Source organism: Bubalus bubalis, chromosome 14 (genome assembly GCF_019923935.1).
Source record: "Bubalus bubalis isolate 160015118507 breed Murrah chromosome 14, NDDB_SH_1, whole genome shotgun sequence".
Lineage (NCBI taxonomy): Eukaryota > Metazoa > Chordata > Mammalia > Artiodactyla > Bovidae > Bubalus > Bubalus bubalis.
This window is the reverse complement of record NC_059170.1, coordinates 80,314,837-80,334,485: the sequence shown is the minus strand read 5'-3', so window position 1 is coordinate 80,334,485 and position 19,649 is coordinate 80,314,837. Positions and strand designations below refer to the sequence as shown.

At 40.0% G+C, this 19,649-nt stretch overlaps 1 long non-coding RNA gene across 1 annotated transcript in view; it reads right to left on the bottom strand.

Moving 5' to 3' along the window:
* Positions 1–15,916: 15,916 nt before the first annotated feature.
* The window catches only part of LOC123329300, a 38,788-nt gene continuing 35,055 nt past the window's right edge, over positions 15,917–19,649 (bottom strand). Inside the window, exon 2 of the long non-coding RNA XR_006544717.2 lies at positions 15,917–16,172. This is a non-coding gene — a long non-coding RNA (uncharacterized LOC123329300). The remainder of the gene's footprint in view (positions 16,173–19,649) is intronic.

Here is a 19,649-nt window from a genome sequence, read left to right as displayed (position 1 = left end):
TGACAAAATTCAACATCCATTTATGATCAAAACTCTCCAGAAAGCAGGAATAGAAGGAACATACCTCAACATAATCAAAGCTATATATGACAAACCCACAGCAAACATTATCCTCAATGGTGAAAAATTGAAAGCATTTCCTCTAAAGTCAGGAACAAGACAAGGGTGCCCACTTTCACCATTACTATTCCACATAGTTTTGGAAGTTTTGGCCACAGCAATCAGAACAGAAAAAGAAATAAAAGGAATCCAAATTGGAAAAGAAGAAGTAAAGCTCTCACTGTTTGCAGATGACATGATCCTCTACATAGAAAACCCTAAAGACTCCACCAGAAAATTACTAGAACTAATCAATGACTATAGTAAAGTTGCAGGTTATAAAATCAACACACAGAAATCCCTTGCATTCCTATACACTAATAATGAGAAAACAGAAAGAGAAATTAAGGAAACAATTCCATTCACCATTGCAACGGAAAGAATAAAATACTTAGGAATATATCTACCTAAAGAATCTAAAGACCTATATATAGAAAACTATAAAACACTGGTGAAAGAAATCAAAGAGGACACTAACAGATGGAGAAATATACCATGTTCATGGATTGGAAGAATCAATATAGTGAAAATGAGTATACTACCCAAAGCAATCTATAGATTCAATGCAATCCCTATCAAGCTACCAACAGCATTCTTCACAGAGCTAGAACAAATAATTTCACAATTTGTATGGAAAAACAGAAAACCTCGAATAGCCAAAGCGATCTTGAGAAAGAAGAATGGAACTGGAGGAATCAACCTACCTGACTTCAGGCTCTACTACAAAGCCACAGTTATCAAGACAGTATGGTACTTTCACAAAGACAGAGATATAGATCAATGGAACAAAATAGAAAGCCCAGAGATAAATCCACGCACATATGGACACCTTATCTTTGACAAACGAGGCAAGAATATACAATGGAGAAAAGACAATCTCTTTAACAAGTGGTGCTGGGAACTCTGGTCAACCACTTGTAAAAGAATGAAACTAGAACACTTTCTAACACCATACACAAAAATAAACTCAAAATGGATTAAAGATCTAAACGTAAGACCAGAAACTATAAAACTGCTAGAGGAGAACATAGGCAAAACACTCTGACATACATCACAGCAGGATCCTCTATGACCCACCTCCCAGAATATTGGAAATAAAAGCAAAAATAAACAAATGGGACCTAATTAACCTTAAAAGCTTCTGCACATCAAAGAAAACTATTAGCAAGGTGAAAAGACAGCCTTCAGAATGGGAGAAGATAATAGGAAATGAAGCAACTGACAAACAACTAATCTCGAGAATATACAAGCAACTCCTACAGCTCAACTCCAGAAAAATAAATGACCCAATCAAAAAATGGGCCAAAGAACTAAATAGACATTTCTCCAAAGAAGACATATAGATGGCTAACAAACACATGAAAAGATGCTCAACATCACTCATTATCAGGGCAATGCAAATCAAAACCACTATGAGGTACCATTTCACACCAGTCAGAATGGCTGCGATCCAAAAGTCTACAAGTAATAAATGCTGGAGAGGGTGTGGAGAAAAGGGAACCCTCTTACACTTTTGGTGGGAATGCAAACTAGTACAGCCACTATGGAGAACAGTGTGGAGATTCCTTAAAAAACTGGAAATAGACCTGCCTTATGATCAAGCAATCCCACTGCTGGGCATACACACTGAGGAAACCAGAAGGGACAGAGACACGAGTACCCCAATGTTCATCGCAGCACTGTGTATAATAGCCAGGACATGGAAGCAACCTAGATGTCCATCAGCAGATGAATGGATAAGAAAGCTGGGGTACATATACACAATGGAGTATTACTCAGCCATTAAAAAGAATACATTTGAATCAGTTCTAATGAGGTGGATGAAACTGGAGCCTATTATACAGAGTGAAGTAAGCCAGAAAGAAAAACACCAATACAGTATACTAGTGCATATATATGGAATTTAGAAAGATGGTAACAATAACCCTGTGTACGAGACAGCAAAAGAGACACTGATGTATAGAACAGTCTTATGGACTCTGTGGGAGAGGGAGAGGGTGGGAAGATTTGGGAGAATGGCATTGAAACATGTAAAATATCATGTATGAAACGAGTTGCCAGTCCAGGTTCAATGCACGATACTGGATGCTTGGGGCTGGTGCACTGGGACGACCCAGAGGGATGGAATGGGGAGGGAGGAGGGAGGAGGGTTCAGGATGGGGAACACATGTATACCTGTGGCGGATTCATTTTGATATTTGGCAAAACTACTACAGTTATGTAAAGTTTAAAAATAAAATTAAAAAAAAAAAAAGAATACATAGAAGAACTGTACAAAAAAGATCTTCACGACCCAGATAATCATGATGGTGTGATCACTGACCTAGAGCCAGACATCCTGGAATGTGAAGTCAAGTGGGCCTTAGAAAGCATCACTACAAACAAAGCTAGTGGAGGTGATGGAATTCCAGTTGAGCTATTTCAAATCCTGAAAGATGATGCTGTGAAAATGCTGCACTCAATATGCCAGCACATTTGGAAAACTCAGCAGTGGCCACAGGACTGGAAAAGGTCAGTTTTCTTCCAATCTCAAAGAAAGGCAATGCCAAAGAATGCTCAAACTACTGCACAATTGCACACATCTCACACCCTAGCAAAGTAATGCTCAAATTCTCCAAGCCAGGCTTCAGCAATATGTGAACCATGAACTTCCTGATGTTCAAGCTGGTTTTAGAAAACGCAGAAGAACCAGAGATCAAATTGCCAATATCTGCTGGATCATGGAAAAAGCAAGAGAGTTCCAGAAAAACATCTATTTCTGCTTTATTGACTATGCCAAAGCCTTTGACTGTGTGGATCACAATGAACTGTGGAAAATTATGAAAGAGATGGGAATACCAGACCACCTGACCTGCCTCTTGAGAAATCTGTATGCAGGTTAGGAAGCAACAGTTAGAACTGGACATGGAACAATAGACTGGTTCCAAATAGGAAAAGGAGTATGTCAAGGCTGTATATTGTCACTCTGCTTATTTAACTTATATGCAGCATACATCATGAGAAACGCTGGACTGGAAGAAGCACAAGACAGAATCAAGGTTGCTGGGAGAAATATCAATAACCTCAGATATGCAGATGACACCACCCTTATGGCAGAAAGTGAAGAGGAACTCAAAAGCCTCTTGATGAAAGTGAAAGTGGAGAGTGAAAAAGTTGGCTTAACGCTCAACATTCAGAAAACGAAGATCATGGCATCTGGTCCCATCACTTGATGGGAAATAGATGGGGAAACAGTGGAAACAGTGTCAGACTTTATTTTTCTGGGCTCCAAAATCACTGCAGATGGTGACTGCAGCCATGAAATTAAAAGATGCTTACTCCTTGGAAGAAAAGTTATGACCAACCTAGATAGCGTATTCAAAAGCAGAGACATTACTTTGACAACAAAGGTCTGTCTAAAGGCTATGGTTTTTCTTGTGGTCATGTATGGATGTGAGAGTTGGACTGTGAAGAAAGCTGAGTGCCGAAGAATTGATGCTTTTGAACTGTGGTGTTGGAGAAGACTCTTGAGAGTCCCTTGGACTGCAAGGAGATCCAATCAGTCCATTCTGAAGGAGATCAGTCCTGGGTGTTCTTTGGAAAGAATGATGCTGAAGCTGAAACTCCAGTACTTTGGCCACCTCATGCAAAGAGTTGACTCATTGGAAAAGACTCTGATGCTGGGAAGGATTGGGGGCAGGAGGAGAAGGGGACGACAGAGGATGAGATGGCTGGATGGCATCACTGACTCGATGGACGTGAGTCTGAGTGAACTCCGGGAGTTGGTGATGGACAGGGAGGCCTGGCGTGCTGTGATTCATGGGGTCACAGAGTCGGACACGACTGAGCTACTGAACTGAACTGAACTGATATTGACTAAACAAAAAAGAAGTTCTCAGAAAGCACAATGGCACCCATCTCATGCCACATTGCCTCCACCTCATTATCCAACATGGATACTGAAATTCCAGCCATCAACTCTGCATTCAGCTGAGACCACTTTATGTGCAATAGAGGAAGGAAGTGAAGGAAGGTAGAAATTCTTTCTTTAAGGAAACTTCCCATTAGCCTCACACACTTCCTCCTACATTGCATTGGCCAAAAGTTCGTCACATGACCACAGGTAGCTAAGGAAGTAGAGAAATATAGTTTTTGTTCTCAGGGGAGGAGCACGTGTCCAGCTAAAAATAACGGGTTCTCTCACTAAGGAAGAAAAGAAAAGGGATATTGAGGGGCAGTTTGAAAACATTTATTTCGGAGTGGCCCCCCTCCCTTTTGACCCCCCAAGGAGCTTTTCTGCACATATGCAGTTGGGGAGGTCTCACTGACCTCAGGAGTGCTCATCTTACCTCTTTACCCCAGCAGAGCTCACCTCCTGCCATTAACTTTTTCCTTAGAGTGTCTAGGAAAAACAGCTTCAATTTACTCTGCTTGACAAACTCTAGCTGCTCTGCTCAGGGGCCCATCTACCTCCTACGTCAGGACTGAACTTCACCAGGATCTGTGAGGAACTGGAAGCAGAGAGACTGCACTATATGGCTCACACCTGCAGAGCTGGGCATGCTCCCGTGTGGTCAGGGTCGTACCCAGAGAGATGAGGAGGACACAAAGCCGAAGATGAGCATCCATTTGTTCACTCTTACCATCCAGAAACCACTGGAGAGAGAAAAAGACGCCATGTGCTTGCAGCAGGTTCTCTCTCACTCAGCTTTCGGTTTCCCAAGGGATAAAATGTGGACAGTGGAATCAGCCTCATAGGCTTGTTTGCAAGTTTATTTGGAAAATACCTGCCAAAGTTCCTGGCAAACACTTCCCCTTAATGTTGCAAGTTTCTTTCTCTTTTCTCTCTTGAAATAGCACAATCTGATTGTGAGGACACATTTCCACAAGACAACATGATGAGAAAAGTTTGACAAGATGTCTATGCTGCAATGTAGTAACCACTAGCACCGTTAAGTACTTGAAATGTGTCTACTAAAATTACAAACTGAATTTTTAATTTTCTTTCATTTAAATTTACTTAAATTCACATTTAAAATCTGATACTTGATTCATTATCAGAAAATGCTTAAATCTGTTTGGAACTGCTTGGGGATATGAGTCTTCTTTTTCAACTATAAATTTTATAAAATCAAAATATAAATCAAGGAGCTCCTACAAAAATCTAACATTCAAATTAAGATGTACTGTATCAAATACTTACCAGATTTCAGATGACACCACCCTTATGGCAGAAAGTGAAGAGGAACTAAAAAGCCTCTTGATGAAAGTGAAAGTGGAGAGTGAAAAAGTTGGCTTAAAGCTCAACATTCAGAAAACTAAGATCGTGACATCTGGTCCCATCACTTCATGGGAAATAGATGGAGAAACAGTGGAAACAGTGGCTGACTTTATGTTGGGGGGCTCCAAAATCACTGCAGATGGTGACTGCAGCCATGAAATTAAAAGACGCTTACTCCTTGGAAGGAAAGTTATGACCAACCTAGATAGCATATTCAAAAGCAGAGACATTACTTTGCCAACAAAGGTCCACCTAGTCAAGGCTATGGTTTTTCCAGTGGTCATGTATGGATGTGAGAGTTGGACTGTGAAGAAAGCTGAGTGCCGAAGAATTGATGCTTTTTAACTGTGGTATTGGAGAAGACTCTTGAGAGTCCCTTGGACTGCAAGGAGATCCAACCAGTCCATCCTAAAGGAGGTCAGTCCTAGGTGTTCATTGGAAGGACTGATGTTGAAGCTGAAACTCCAATACTTCGGTCACCTCGTGCGAAGAGCTGACTTATTTGAAAAGACCCTGATGCTGGGAGGGATAGGGGGCAGGAGGAAGAAGGGGACGACAGAGGATGACATGACTGGATGGCATCATCGACTCGATGGACGTGAGTTTGAATGAACTCCGGGAGTTGGTGATGGACAGGGAGGCGGGGCGTGCTGCGGTTCATGGGGTCGCAAAGAGTCAGACACGACTGAGCGACTGAACTGACTGACTGAATTGACCAGATTTCAGAGACTTACTACAAAAAAGAGAATGTAAACTATTTTACTAATCATTTTTACATTGATCATATTTATACTGATTATATGTTGAAATGATATATTATGTAAAATAAAATATATTATAAAGTTAATTTCATATCTCTCTAGTTCTTTAGTGACTAGACTATTTAAAATTCTATCAATGACTTGCATTATATTTCTATTGGATAGTGCTTGGCAGAGGATACCAGATAATCAATTGGATGGAATTCTCTTACTAGACTAGCTGGTGATTTGGGCCTTGTTCAGACATTTCATTAATTAATTGAGCACCTATTCTGAATGAGGGATAAAGTAGCACTTGAATACCAAATAAGCATATAAACAAACACTGAAACAAGGAAATTACAAATAATTATCATGAGTACAAGGAAGGGAATAGATACAGTAATGAATAATGGAGTAATTGGCCAGAGAAGAGGGTGGTTTCCTTAAATGAATGAGCAGGCAGAAAAGGCCTCTGAGAAAAGGGGCATTTGAGTTAAGGCTTGAAAGGTAAAGATGAGCTAGAAGTGCAACAATCTAAATGATCATGATCTTAACCATTTGTGAGAAATGCTGCTTTCCCCTCTGATAATGATACTACCCTTATCTTCTAAGGAGACAAAATTGTTGCCACTAAGTGCTCTCCCTCTGCCCTTGATAGGGCACTTACAGAAGTTATCTCATTATGTTATCTATGGGAGCATTTCCCAGTTTGATTCCTGAGCCCAGAAATCCTGAACAATAGCCAATACATATGGGTATGTGGCCAATTTTACTCTTGTTACCATTTTGATTACAAAGATTACAAAGAAATTATTTCTGAGGAAAGAAGTTAAACAGGTGTTCTTTCCAAACTCCACTTAATGCGATCAAGCTAGCAAGTTTGAGGGAATAGAAATGGTAATTCTGAGAGGAGGACAGTGTGGATTTGGGAGTACAGTACCAACCAGCATTATAGTCCCATGGGTAGTTATTAGATCTGGAGAAGTGGCCTTCTCTTTAGGTTTTTATAAACTGAAATATAGATGTAATCTGTCATGTTGAGTTACAGAATTTTACAGGCAAATCTGATGAGGGGCACCATCTGTTTCTTAGACTTTGAGCCTGCAATATTTCCCTTAAACCCCTAGGGGCTGCTGTGAAATTGCAAATGTGCAGTGGAGCCATTTAAGCTCTAAGTCTTGTGTTTTTGTTTGTTTTCTGATGTTCTGGCTAAGAACTCAGAAATCTGGTTAGCTTTTGTTTTACTTCACAAAAGAAGAGAGCTAAAGAAAACCTTCATATATGAAAACAGAGATGGAGGAAGATGACCGTGGTGTTGTGTTACCTGGAACTGAAGTGATTGGGAAGCCCAAGAGAATATTGAAATTCATAGGTTTGGAGAAAAGCCAAAAGAATAATTCAAGTTAAAAAAAAAATTAACTTTTGTATAATAAGAGAAATTCTATACCTACCTCAGATTTCTCCCCTGGGCTCCGAACTTATGGATCTAATTGCCCATTTGAAACCCAACCACCGAAAGAAAGCAGGATGTCTCATGGTCATCCCAAATGGCTAAAATAGAATGCTGGGGCTCTAGGCCTAGATTTTTTTCCAGTTAGGGAAATCAGAACCTTCTTACTGCTCAAGTCATACCCTGCCATAATCCATTCTATCATCAGTTGATTCCACCTCTTAAATTCCACCTCTTAGAGCTTCTTCTTTCCATCCCCAGAATCATCCCCCTACTCCAAGCTGCCATCATTCTGAATGGAAGCAACAACCTCTGAAAAGGGTTCCTGGCTTCAATACTTGCTTTCCAACCTCGATTTGTTCTGCAGATGGTAGTCACAGCCCAACCCAGGTCCAGGGGAGGTGACGTGGACTCTCAAACTCTCAATGAAAGAAATAGCAAAGAATCTGTGGCCATTTTTTTTAAAACTGCCACAGTCTCTCTTACAGAAATATTGGTACACATTGTAAATCACCTGCTTTGGCATTCCCTTTGCTTCTGGTGGCTCAGACAGTAAAGCATCTGCCTACAATGTGGGCAACCCGGGTTCAATCCCTGGGCCGGGAAGATCCTCTGGAGAAGGAAATGGCAACCCACTCCAGTACTCTTGCCTGGGAAATCCCGGATGGAGAAGCCTGGTAGGCTACAGTCCATGGGGTTGCAAAGAGTCGGACATGACTGAGCGACTTCACTTTGCTTCTGGTAACAGGCTTTGCCCAATATGAAAACAAAATCCACAACAACTACATCTTCTACCAAGTTCATTTTTGCATGGTTTACCTACAAAAATAGAGCAAGCCTCTCTGTTTAGATTTTGAGGTGATTAACTCAGACTCATTGGAAAAGACCCTAACGCTGGGAAAGAGTGAGGGCAAGAGGAGAAGCGGGCAACAGAGGATGAGACGGTTGGATGGCATCACTGATTCAATGGACATGGGTTTGAGCAAACTCAGGGAGATAGTGAAGGACAGGGAAGCCTGGCATGCTGCAGTTCATGGAGTCACAAAGAGTTAGACACGACTTAGTGACCAAACAACAGCAACAACAACTCAGACTAGTCCTATACCTCTTTATTCTTGGCTCTTCAGATGGCCTTTACCAAATTACTTAATCTCTTTGGGTCTTGGCTTCCTCGTCTGATTTGAGGGTCCTTGTATCTCATCACTCTAACAGCTATCTGAGTTCAGTTACTACCAATGCTCACATGCTATGAATATATAGTTAATAATCATTTTTGGTTGCTTTGATTATAAAAACAACTTCTAGCTCAACTTTGCATAAAACATGGTGCAAATCTCCTGAAACATGAGCTGTCTTGTCACCCCTCCTCCCCAGCAATCCTAAATCATCCAAACCAACTTTAAATTCTATGATTATTTCTATAGCCATTTTTCTAAAAGCTGTTTTCCTTTTTTGACCCAACCAATTTGTCCCTATTCCAGTTTTCCAAGTAAGCCCCTATCTGATTTGGTCTTTATTTTATTTCTACAAGGTCTTCTTTTCTTTTTAACTGTTCCAATTTCTTTTCCTTCAATTGTCTTTTTCAAAAGGACTTCTTACCTTCTGTTAGCAAAAACTTGTAACAAAAAGCAATTTCTCCTCTGTTTGAATTTTCTTCTGCTCGTATGTTAAAAGTATAGTGCATGCTGAAGCAGAGAACTAGATTGCTTTTCATAATGGGAGTTCATTTAAGCTGAGGTAGAAGACAAAGATAATATATTTTTTCAAAACCATTGAAAAAAGGTTTAAAAATTAATCATGATTAAACTGCTTATAAGGAAAAAGTATTTTTTTATTGTCAAGCCTCTTTTTCTAAATTTTAGTCCTGAACTATGTAAGAATATATCATATGTATGAAAGCTAGTATAATAAAAGGAAATTCTTATGAAAAGACAGTATTTTAAATCAAACTAAATCATTATCAGTATCAATAGCTCAGAGGGATAAACTATTTTTTTCTTAATCTTTTTATGCAATATAATGCACACATGGAAGATTATACAAGTAATAGAGTATGGTTCAATGGATTTTTCACAAAACAAAAGCATCCATGTAACCAGCCAAAGGGTTGACTTTTATCTTGCTGAAGATTTCTCAGTGATAGGCCCTTGAGAAACACTTGTATAGCTATCTTACATTGTTATTAACTTTATGGGAGCATGAAATTGTCCCTCCAACTAAATTATACACTCTACATGGTTTTTACTAGATTCTCATAGTCTATAGATAATTTTTTTTTCCTACCATAGAGCTAACTAAGTCTTCTTTGAACTGAGGACACCTCAATGAATTAATATAAACTATATTGAGACTCAGTTTGCTAAACATTAGTACATGATCTATCTATTTCTCTTCCCTGTTTTGCCTTCTAGTCTATTTGCTGGCCCCAACCTCATTAGCCAAATGCTGGAACGTCTTAAGACTCTTCTCTCCTTCACTTATACTTTCTCTCTAGTTGAGCTCAGCTTTTCCTATGGTTTAAATAATACCTAAATGCTGAAGACTCCTGAATTATAACATATACTATAGTCAATTAGTTTTTAGGAATTTTAGGAATCAGTGAACTAAAATGGACTGGAATGGGTGAATTTAACTCCGATGAGCATTAAGTCTACTACTGTGGGCAAGAATCCCTTAGAAAAAATGGAGTAGCCCTCATAGTCAACAGAAGAGTCTGAAATTCAATTTTGGATACAGTCTTAAAAATGACAGAATGATCTCTGTTTGTTACCAAGGCAAACCATTCAATATATTGGTAATCCAAGTCTATGCCCCGACCAGTAATGCTGAAGAAGCTGAAGTTGAAGACCTACAAAACCTTCTAGAACTAATACCAAAAAAAGATGTCCTTTTCATTACAGGAGACTGGAAGGCAAAAGTAAGAAGTCAAGAAACACCTGGAGTAACAGGCAAATTTGGCCTTGGAATACGGAATGAAGCAGAGCAAAGGCTAATAGAGTTTTGCCAAGAGAACTCACTGGTCATAGCAAACACCCTCTGCCAACAACACAAGAGAAGACTCTACACATGGACATCACCAGATGGTCAATACCCAAATCAGATTGATTATATTCTTTGCAGCCAAAGATGGAGAAGCTCTACAAAGTCAGCAAAAACAACACTGGGAGCTGACTGTGGCTCAGATCATGAATTCCTTAGTGCCAATTCAGACTTAAATTAAAGAAACTAGGGAAAACCACTAGACCATTCAAGTATGACCTAAATCAAATCCTTTACAATTATACAGTGGAGGTGACAAATAGATTCAAGGGATTAGATCTGATAGATAGAGTGCCTGATGAACTATGGATGGAGGTTTGTGACAATGTACAGGAGGCAAGGATCAAGACCATCCCCAAGAAAAGGAAATGCAAAAAAGCAAAATGGCTGTCTGAGGAGGCCTTACAAATAGCTATGAAAAGAAGAGACGCGAAAAGGAAAGATATACCCATTTGAATGCAAAGTTACAAAGAATAGCAAGGAGAGATAAGAAAGCCTTCTTCAGTCATCAATGCAAAGAAATAGAGGAAAACAATAGAATGGGGAAGACTAGAGATTTCTTCAAGAAAATTAGAGATACCAAGGGAATATTTCATGCAAAGATGGTGCTCAATAAAGGAAAGAAATGGTATGGGCCTAACAGAAGCAGAAGACATTAAGAAGAGGTGGCAAGAATACACAGAAGAACTGTACAAAAAAGATCTTCATGACCCAGATAATCATGCTGGTATGATCACTCATCTAGAGCCAGACATCCTGGAATGCAAAGTCAAGGGAAGCATCACTACAAACAAAGCTAGTGGAAATGACGGAATTCCAGTTGAGCTATTTCAAATCCTAAAAGATGATGCTGTGAAAGTGTTGCACTCAATATGCCAGCAAATTTGGAAAATGCAGCAGGGGCCACAGGACTGGAAAAGGTCAATTTTCATTCCAATCCCATAGAAAGACAATGCCAAAGAATGCTTAAACAACCACACAATTGCACTCATCTCACATGCAAAGTAATGTTCAAAATTCAAACTTCCCCAAGCAAGGCTTCAACAGTACGTGAACCGTGAACTTCCAGATGTTCAAGCTGGATTTAGAAAAGGCAGAGGAACCAGAGATCAAATTGCCAACAACCATTGGACTATCAAAAAAGCAAGAGAGTTCCAGAAAAACATCTATTTCTACTTTATTGACTATGCCAATGCCTTTGATTGTGTAGATCACCACAAACTGTGGAAAATTCTGAAAGAGATGGGAATACCAGACGACCTGATATGCCTCTTGAGAAATCTGTAGGTAGGTCAAGAAGCCACAGTTAGAATTGGACATGGAACAACAGACTGGTTCCAAATAGGAAAAGGAGTACGTCAAGGCTGTATATTGTCACCCTGCTTTTTTAACTTATCATGAGAAACACTGGGCTGGAGGAAGAATAAGCTGGAATCAAGATCGCTGGGAGAAATATCAATAACCTCAAATATGCAGACAACACCACCCTTATGGCAGAAAGTGAAGAAGAACTAAAGAGGCTCTTGATAAAAGTGAAAGAGGAGAATGAAAAAGTTGGCTTAAAGTTCAACATTCAGAAAAGTAAGATCATGGCATCTGGTCCCATCACTTCATGGGAAATAGATGGGGAAACTGGAAACAATGACAGACTTTAATTTGGGGGCTCCAAAATTACTGCAGATGGTGACTGCAGCCATGAAATTAAAAGATGCTTACTCCTTGGAAGGAAAGCTATGACCAACCTAGACAGCATATTAAAAAGTAGAGACATTACTTTGCCAACAAAGGTCCATCTAGTCAAGGCTATGGTTTTTCCAGTAGTCATGTATGGATGTGAGAGTTGGACTATAAAGAAAGCTGAGTGCCAAAGAATTGATGCTTTTGAACTGTGGTGTTGGAGAAGACTCTTGAGAGTCCCTTGGACTGCAAGGAGATCCAACCAGTCCATCCTAAAGGAAATCAGTCCTGAATGTTCATTGGAAGGACTGATGCTGAAGCTGAAACTCCAATACTTAGGCCACCTTATGCAAAGAACTGACTCATTTGAAAAGACCTAGATTCTGGAAAAGATTGAAGGTGGGAGAAGAAGGGGATGACAGAGGATGAGATGGTTGGATGGCATCACCGACTCAATCGACATGAGTTTGAGTAAACTCTGGGAGTTGGTGATGGACAGGGAGGCCTGGCATGCTGCAGTCCATGGGGTCACAAAGAGTCAGACATGACTGAGCGACTGAACTGAACTGAACTGATAGTTAATTAATAACATGGATGGCCCCAGTTAATGACCTTTCTGTGTCTATACGCTTTTGCCATGTGACTTTGCAACAGCTCACATCATGAGATAGACTCTATTTCTTTATTCACTGCATCTGGACTGGCCTTAAAATTTTCTTTGAACAGTGGAATTCTGGGAAGGTGATGCTGACCAGTTATGAGTTTAAGGCTCTACTAACTCTTAGAACCCTCTTTCTATTTTATGAACAAGACCAAAGCAGCCCACTAAAGAATGAAAAGCAATATAGATCGCTATACCATGTGACAATCAACCAACTGCCAGAAACAAAGCCACTTAGCCAACACTCAGCTGACTACTGATGCACTAGAGAACCCAGGTGACAGCAAGAAAGATCCTCACTTAACCTCGGGTAACTCATCAACCTGAAAAGACACAAGCTAACAAAATAGTTGTTGTTTAAGTTTCTGATTTTTGGTATGGTTTGTTACACAGCAATAGCTAACTGTTGTATCAGTTTAGACTTATCTATAAATACACATTCAGCTACCAATATGACATCACTAAATAAATTACTTTTAGCCATCTTTTTTAAAAAAAAATCCACATCAGACTGTTGATTTTCACCCCAAGTCCAAAATCTCCCTTCTCTAGTGTTTTCCTCTTAGAAAGTAGCCCTACCATCCACCTAGTTCTTTGAATAAAAAATATGGAAGATACCACTAAGTTCTTCCTTTCCCTTACCTCCCACACTCAATCCATCAGAAAACTCTGTTGATTCAGCATTTTAAATTTGTCTTAAATCTATTCACTTCTATTCCAGTCCCTCGTACATCTCTTCTCTCAGGTTAAGCCATTGCTTACCTATAGCACTACACAGCCTTTCATATGGTCTCCTTGCTTTGAACATCTCTACATCGTTTCTACACAAAAGCTAGAGTTTTAATTTTTAAATCCTATAAAATCATGCCTCCCCTGCTGAAAACCCTTCAAAGACTTCTCATTGCAATTAGAATCCAATAAAAATTCCTTTTTATGAACTATAAAGCCCTACATGTCCTAGTCCCTGCCATTTTTCTCTATAATTAATTGCATTCCAGCCACATTTACATTTTCACTTCTTTTAGCATAACCAAGCTCCTCCTATCTCAAGACTGTTATTATTCATTTGCTACAAAATCTTTTCCCTTGCTCCCCATTCTTTATCTTGTGGGCTCCATTCCATACTTCTCAGGTTCAATCTCCTCACCTATTAGAGGTCTTCTCTGGACTATCTAAAGTAGTATTCCTGCCCCACTCATTTTCCTCCATATTCTATCCTGTTTAGCTCATTGAAATTCTTTCTGATTCTTGGTATGTTTATTTAACAATTTACTTTTTCTGCCTGTCTTTTCTACCTGATCAGAATTTCCATGAGGGCTAAAAATCAGGTCTATTTTGTTCATTCAGTATCATCAGTGCTAACCACAATTTCTAGCTCACTGTAGGCACTTAGTGGGGACTTCTCTGGTGGCTCAGACACTAAAAGTGTCTGCCTACAACTCAGGAGACCCGGGTTTGATCCCTGGGTCAGGAAGATCCCCTGGAGAAGGAAATGGCAACCCACTCCAGTACTCTTGCCTTGAAAATCCCATGGACGGAGGAGCCTGGTAGGCTACAGTCCATGGAGTTGCAAAGAGTCAGACACACCTGAGCAACTTCACTTTCACTTTTTTACTTTCATGGGCACTTAGTAAATATGAGTTGAATAATGAATTCAGTACAGTCCTTTTAATAACAATAACAGGTAGATTTTTATCACTGCAATTTTATAAATTAGAAACTTGAGGACAAATATTATCTGTATCACCCTTATCCTGGCAAGATAGAAGAGATGGAAACGTGGTGACCAGGCTAATTTGTCAGAGAATGGATGGGGGGCTGGAACCCAATAAATCTTTTGGGAAGTTTTAAAGGGTTTAACCTTTAATCCCTCAATTGCAATGAACTGAGAAACAAGCAACCGTGTGCTTACAAGGAGGGGTGAAGGTAATGGTATAAAGGGATATGAAAAAGAGATGCCCAACTCACGTTAGTGTTTCCCACCTTGGAGTATTGCTCCCACTTCAAGAGTCTCATCCTCCCATGACTAAATCCCGATGGAGGGAGGCAGTGGCAGAGTAATGGCCTTTCCTCAGCATCTCCCTCTTCAGGCATGCAGGCAGGCTTAGTTGTTTCTGACTTGGAAAGGAAAATATTTTCCAGAAACCTCCAGCAGATTTTTAGGTACATTTCATTGGCCAAAATTTGTCCCCATTCCCATTTCTAGAAAAATTATTTACAAAGGAGACAAGATTGGCACATCTGGTTTACATTCATCACCATTCATCACCTGGGCTAGGCTGGTTGCCGCACAAATGAATCAAGATTTGGTATCTATAACAGATCATGCAAGTATAGTATCTGCTACAGCAATTAAATTAACCTGTGTGTGGTTTTCTTTGCCCCACTTTATCCTAGGTAGCATAAGTACCATGGATTTAGTCCAGTTACTAAAAAAGTTTGAGCTCAATCTGATGACACTGAAGGTCAGCGAGGTTAGTCTTCTTTTCTCAGAAATTGATGAACCCATATATTGTACCCAAAGAATTCAACCTCTTGCTTCCCAGAGGTGGATAAACTTAAACACCAGGCACAGTGTAACAAAAACAAACAATATAATAAGGCATTGTCCTGGTGATAAACCTGAATTTGTCCTGATAAACAAATTAAAGTACACTTTAAGTTCAGTATGTTATAAACAGCCTAGATATTCTAATATCAAAAAAGATTAGGCTAAATCTCAATATTCTCTTCCTCAAAAAGATAAATTTTTATTTTTCACAAAATTCAACTTGCGTGTTTTGTTTCACCGGCAGTTGTACAAAAGAACTGAAAAGTGTGCATAGACTAACAGAGGCAAGTCTGGTTTGGTGGAGCCTGCCTTTGACTGAGACTTGAGGACTGGATTTTAGTCCTGGGATTTCCAAAAACTGGCAAGGTGAACTTAGGCAAGTCACTTCATTGCTTTTTCTATGAGATAAAGAAATGAAATAGACTGAGAATTTTCTAAGTTCTAATAGTCTGTGATTATATCTGATATCCAAGTTGAAGCCAGTTGAACCATATAAAGGTAATTGATGCTAATAGTTACAACAAACAGCCCTCAAATTATAGTGGCTTTACACAATACAAGTCTATTTCTCACGTAACAGTCCAGCTGGATTTGTGAGGCCTTCCTGGTGTCTCCTCCAAGCAATGTTGTCAAGGACCCAGCTCCATTCAGCTAATGGTACTACCACCCTCTGCATTTGGCTTTCATGGTTCCTACAACAGAAAGAACATGAAGAATAAAACAAGGGGTTTTATAGGAGGCACTTCAGTGTGGCCAGATACACTAGACAGAACTTTGTCACACAGACTTGGACTAAATAAAAGTGAGGCTGGGTAGTATTGCCTGAGAGACCAGAAAGAAGTAACAACTTCGGTGACTTCTGAGCTAGTCTCTGCTACAAACATTTGTAGAAAGACTTCTTTCTCTGAATTCCAAGTAACTGGAGGGAATGTTAATCTCACTTTGCATATTCCCACTGTATCACTCCTTATTCTACGTCCCCAAGCACTTCCTATGTCTGTCTCTCACTGCTGACTCTGGGCTCCCTGAAGGAAGGACCCTGCGTAGTCTCTGTGCTGCTAGGTCTTAGCATAGTGGAAGTCTTGGGATAAAGCAGAAAAGAGGAGATATTCCAACTGCTTTGTCTTAATGATGGTGGTGGTTAGTGCTCACTCCCAAATATCTACATTGGGGAGGGGTGATCTAAAGGTGAGCATTTGACTTGTGTCTGAGTTTGAGAGATGGTAATATTATGCTGGTTTAGTACTTAAAGTTTGAGAAACAGCAACATTTCACAGGATGATAGGGAGGGTTTACTGAACTGGAGGTAGAACTGTCAACTTCGATCCCCATAAGGGATGAGGAATAGAGGGAGTAAAGAATACGGTCATTGTATGTTTGTGAGTCTCTTTCAGCAGGAGCTGGCAGGGCCTTCTTTTTGACCATCTCAGGCCACCTCCTTGAGCTCATAGGTCTTGCCAAGAAAGGTATTAAGGTCACCACGATGACTGACATAATACTTCTGCTCCATGACAATTCTTGGCTTTCCTTCCACCCTATCCCACCGTCCAGCACTGCTGCCCAGCATGGTCTAACCCAGAGTCCACTCCCAAAGCAGTGATTCTGCAGGTTCCTAGAATTCCAAGATACCCATACCCCAGAGTGAGAAAACCTTTCCACGGGAATCTTGGATTTTAAGTACGCAGACCAGGGATATACTTATCAGCTTCCTTTATTTGAACTTAAGGATGTATTTTAGGTTTCCTTTTTTAATTCAACAATAATAAGCATAGGTTGAATGCACAAATTCTAAAACTCTACTATATTCAATACAGTAGTCATTAACAGCATATGGCTATTTAGATTTAAATTTAAACTAATTAAAATTAAGTAAAAATTTTAAATGCAGTTCCTCAGTCACACTAACCATATCAGATCAGATCAGTCGCTCAGTTGTGTCCGACTCTTTGCGACCCCATGAATCGCAGCACGCCAGGCCTCCCTGTCCATCACCAACTCCCGGAGTTCACTCAGACTCATGTCCATCGAGTCAGTGATGCCATCCAGCCATCTCATCCTCTGTCATCCCCTTCTCCTCCTGCCCCCAATCCCTCCCAGCATCAGAGTCTTTTCCAATGAGTCAACTCTTCGCATGAGGTGGCCAAAGTACTGGAGTTTCAGCTTTAGCATCATTCCCTCTAAAGAAATCCCAGGGCTGATCTCCTTCAGAATGGACTGGTTGGATCTCCTTGCAGTCCAAAGGACTTTCGAGTCTTCTCCAACACCACAGTTCAAAAGCATCAATTCTTCGGCACTCAGCCTTCTTCACAGTCCAACTCTCACATCCATACATGACCACAGGAAAAACCATAGCCTTGACTAGATGGACCTTTGTTGGCAAAGTAATGTCTCTGCTTTTGAATATGCTATCTAGGTTGGTCATAATTTTCTTTCCAAGGAGTAAGCGTCTTTTAATTTCATGGCTGCAGTTACCATCTGCAGTGATTTTGGAGCCCAGAAAAATAAAGTCTGACACTGTTTCCACTGTTTCCCCATCTATTTCCCATGAAGTGATGGGACCGGATGCCATGATCTTCGTTTTCTGAATGTTGAGCTTTAAGCCAACTTTTTCACTCTCCTCTTTCACTTTCATCAAGAGGCTTTTTAGTTCCTCTTCACTTTCTGCCATAAGGGTGGTGTCATCTACATATCTGAGGTTATTGATATTTCTCCCGGCAATCTTGATTCCAGCTTGTGTTTCTTCCAGTCCAGTGTTTCTCATGATGTACTCTGCATATAAGTTAAATAAACAGGGTGACAGTATACAGCCTTGATGAACTCCTTTTCCTATTTGGAACTAGTCTGTTGTTCCATGTCCAGTTCTAACTGTTGCTTCCTGACCTGCATACAAATTTCTCAAAAGGCAGATCAGGTGGTCTGGTATTCCCATCTCTAACCATATAGTAAGTGCTAAATGTTGTCAGTGGATCCTTTTTGGATATTGCAGCTCTAGAACATTTTCTGGTATCATAGAAAGTTCTATGGACAGGACTGCTCTAAAAACTGCTTTTGTATTAGTGTGTTTAGCTTTCCAGATCAAGTTGTCTCACCCTTATTTGATAGAAAATATGATAAACTCTTTTAAAGAAATTAAGAGGACCTATGTTTTGTAAAAATTTAGACAATGCATGCAGTGTCAAAATAAGTTTTACATATTTGAAGGATGAGTCCACCCTCAAAAGCCAAATTTCATATCTCTGACATGAACAAAGTTTGAATTGCCTGGAGCTCAGTGATCATTATACATTAATGGCTTAAAAAAAAGAAAGAAAGAAACAATATCTCCTGACATCTGAGAGAGAATACAAGCCAAACAATGTGAACCCCCTTCTTGTAACAGTAAAAGCAAAAAAGAACTGAAAAAGAAACTTGCCTATTTTTAAGAGTATTATCATATTAAAGAATAAAATTCTATATTACCTTATTTGAAATCACTTATATGTGTATATTCCTTATACATGCTAACTTCTAAGCTGTATAATAAGATATGGCATTATTGTTTTTTAAGGTTAAAAGTTAGTCCATCCAAGAAGAAAGTGAATTAGCCAGAATTCTACTTCATCCCAGGTTGCTCAGTGGTATAGAACCTGCCTGCCAATTCAGGAGTCGTAGGGGACACAGGTTCGATCTCTGGGTTGGGAAGATCCCCTAGAGGAGAAAATGGCAACCAAGTATCCTTGTCTGGGAAATCCCATGGACAGAGGAGCCTGGTGGGCTATAGTCTGCGGGGTCACAAAAAGTCAGACACTACTGACTGACTGAACACTCAGTATTTCATCACTGGTCCAAGAGAAGCAAGGACCCTACCTGACCACCAGTGAGGCCATCTGGCCTGTTATTAGAGCTGCTTATAAAACCTCTGTCTTTATTTCTCTAGGAATATAGGGGGGTTGCATTTCCCCCACCTTCTTAAGTAAAAGAGGCCACGTGATTTGGTTTACACAGTTAAATATGAACAGGAGTGACATGCGTGTCTTCCAGTGGAAGCATATAAGTCCCTCTGCTTGGCTAATTCCCCCTTTCTCTGTATGTTGACAATCACAAAAGCCCATATTGGAGTCTCCAACAGTGGACATACATTAATGAGGATGATGAAGAAGGGCCCTGCTAGTCTGCACTGTACAAGTAGA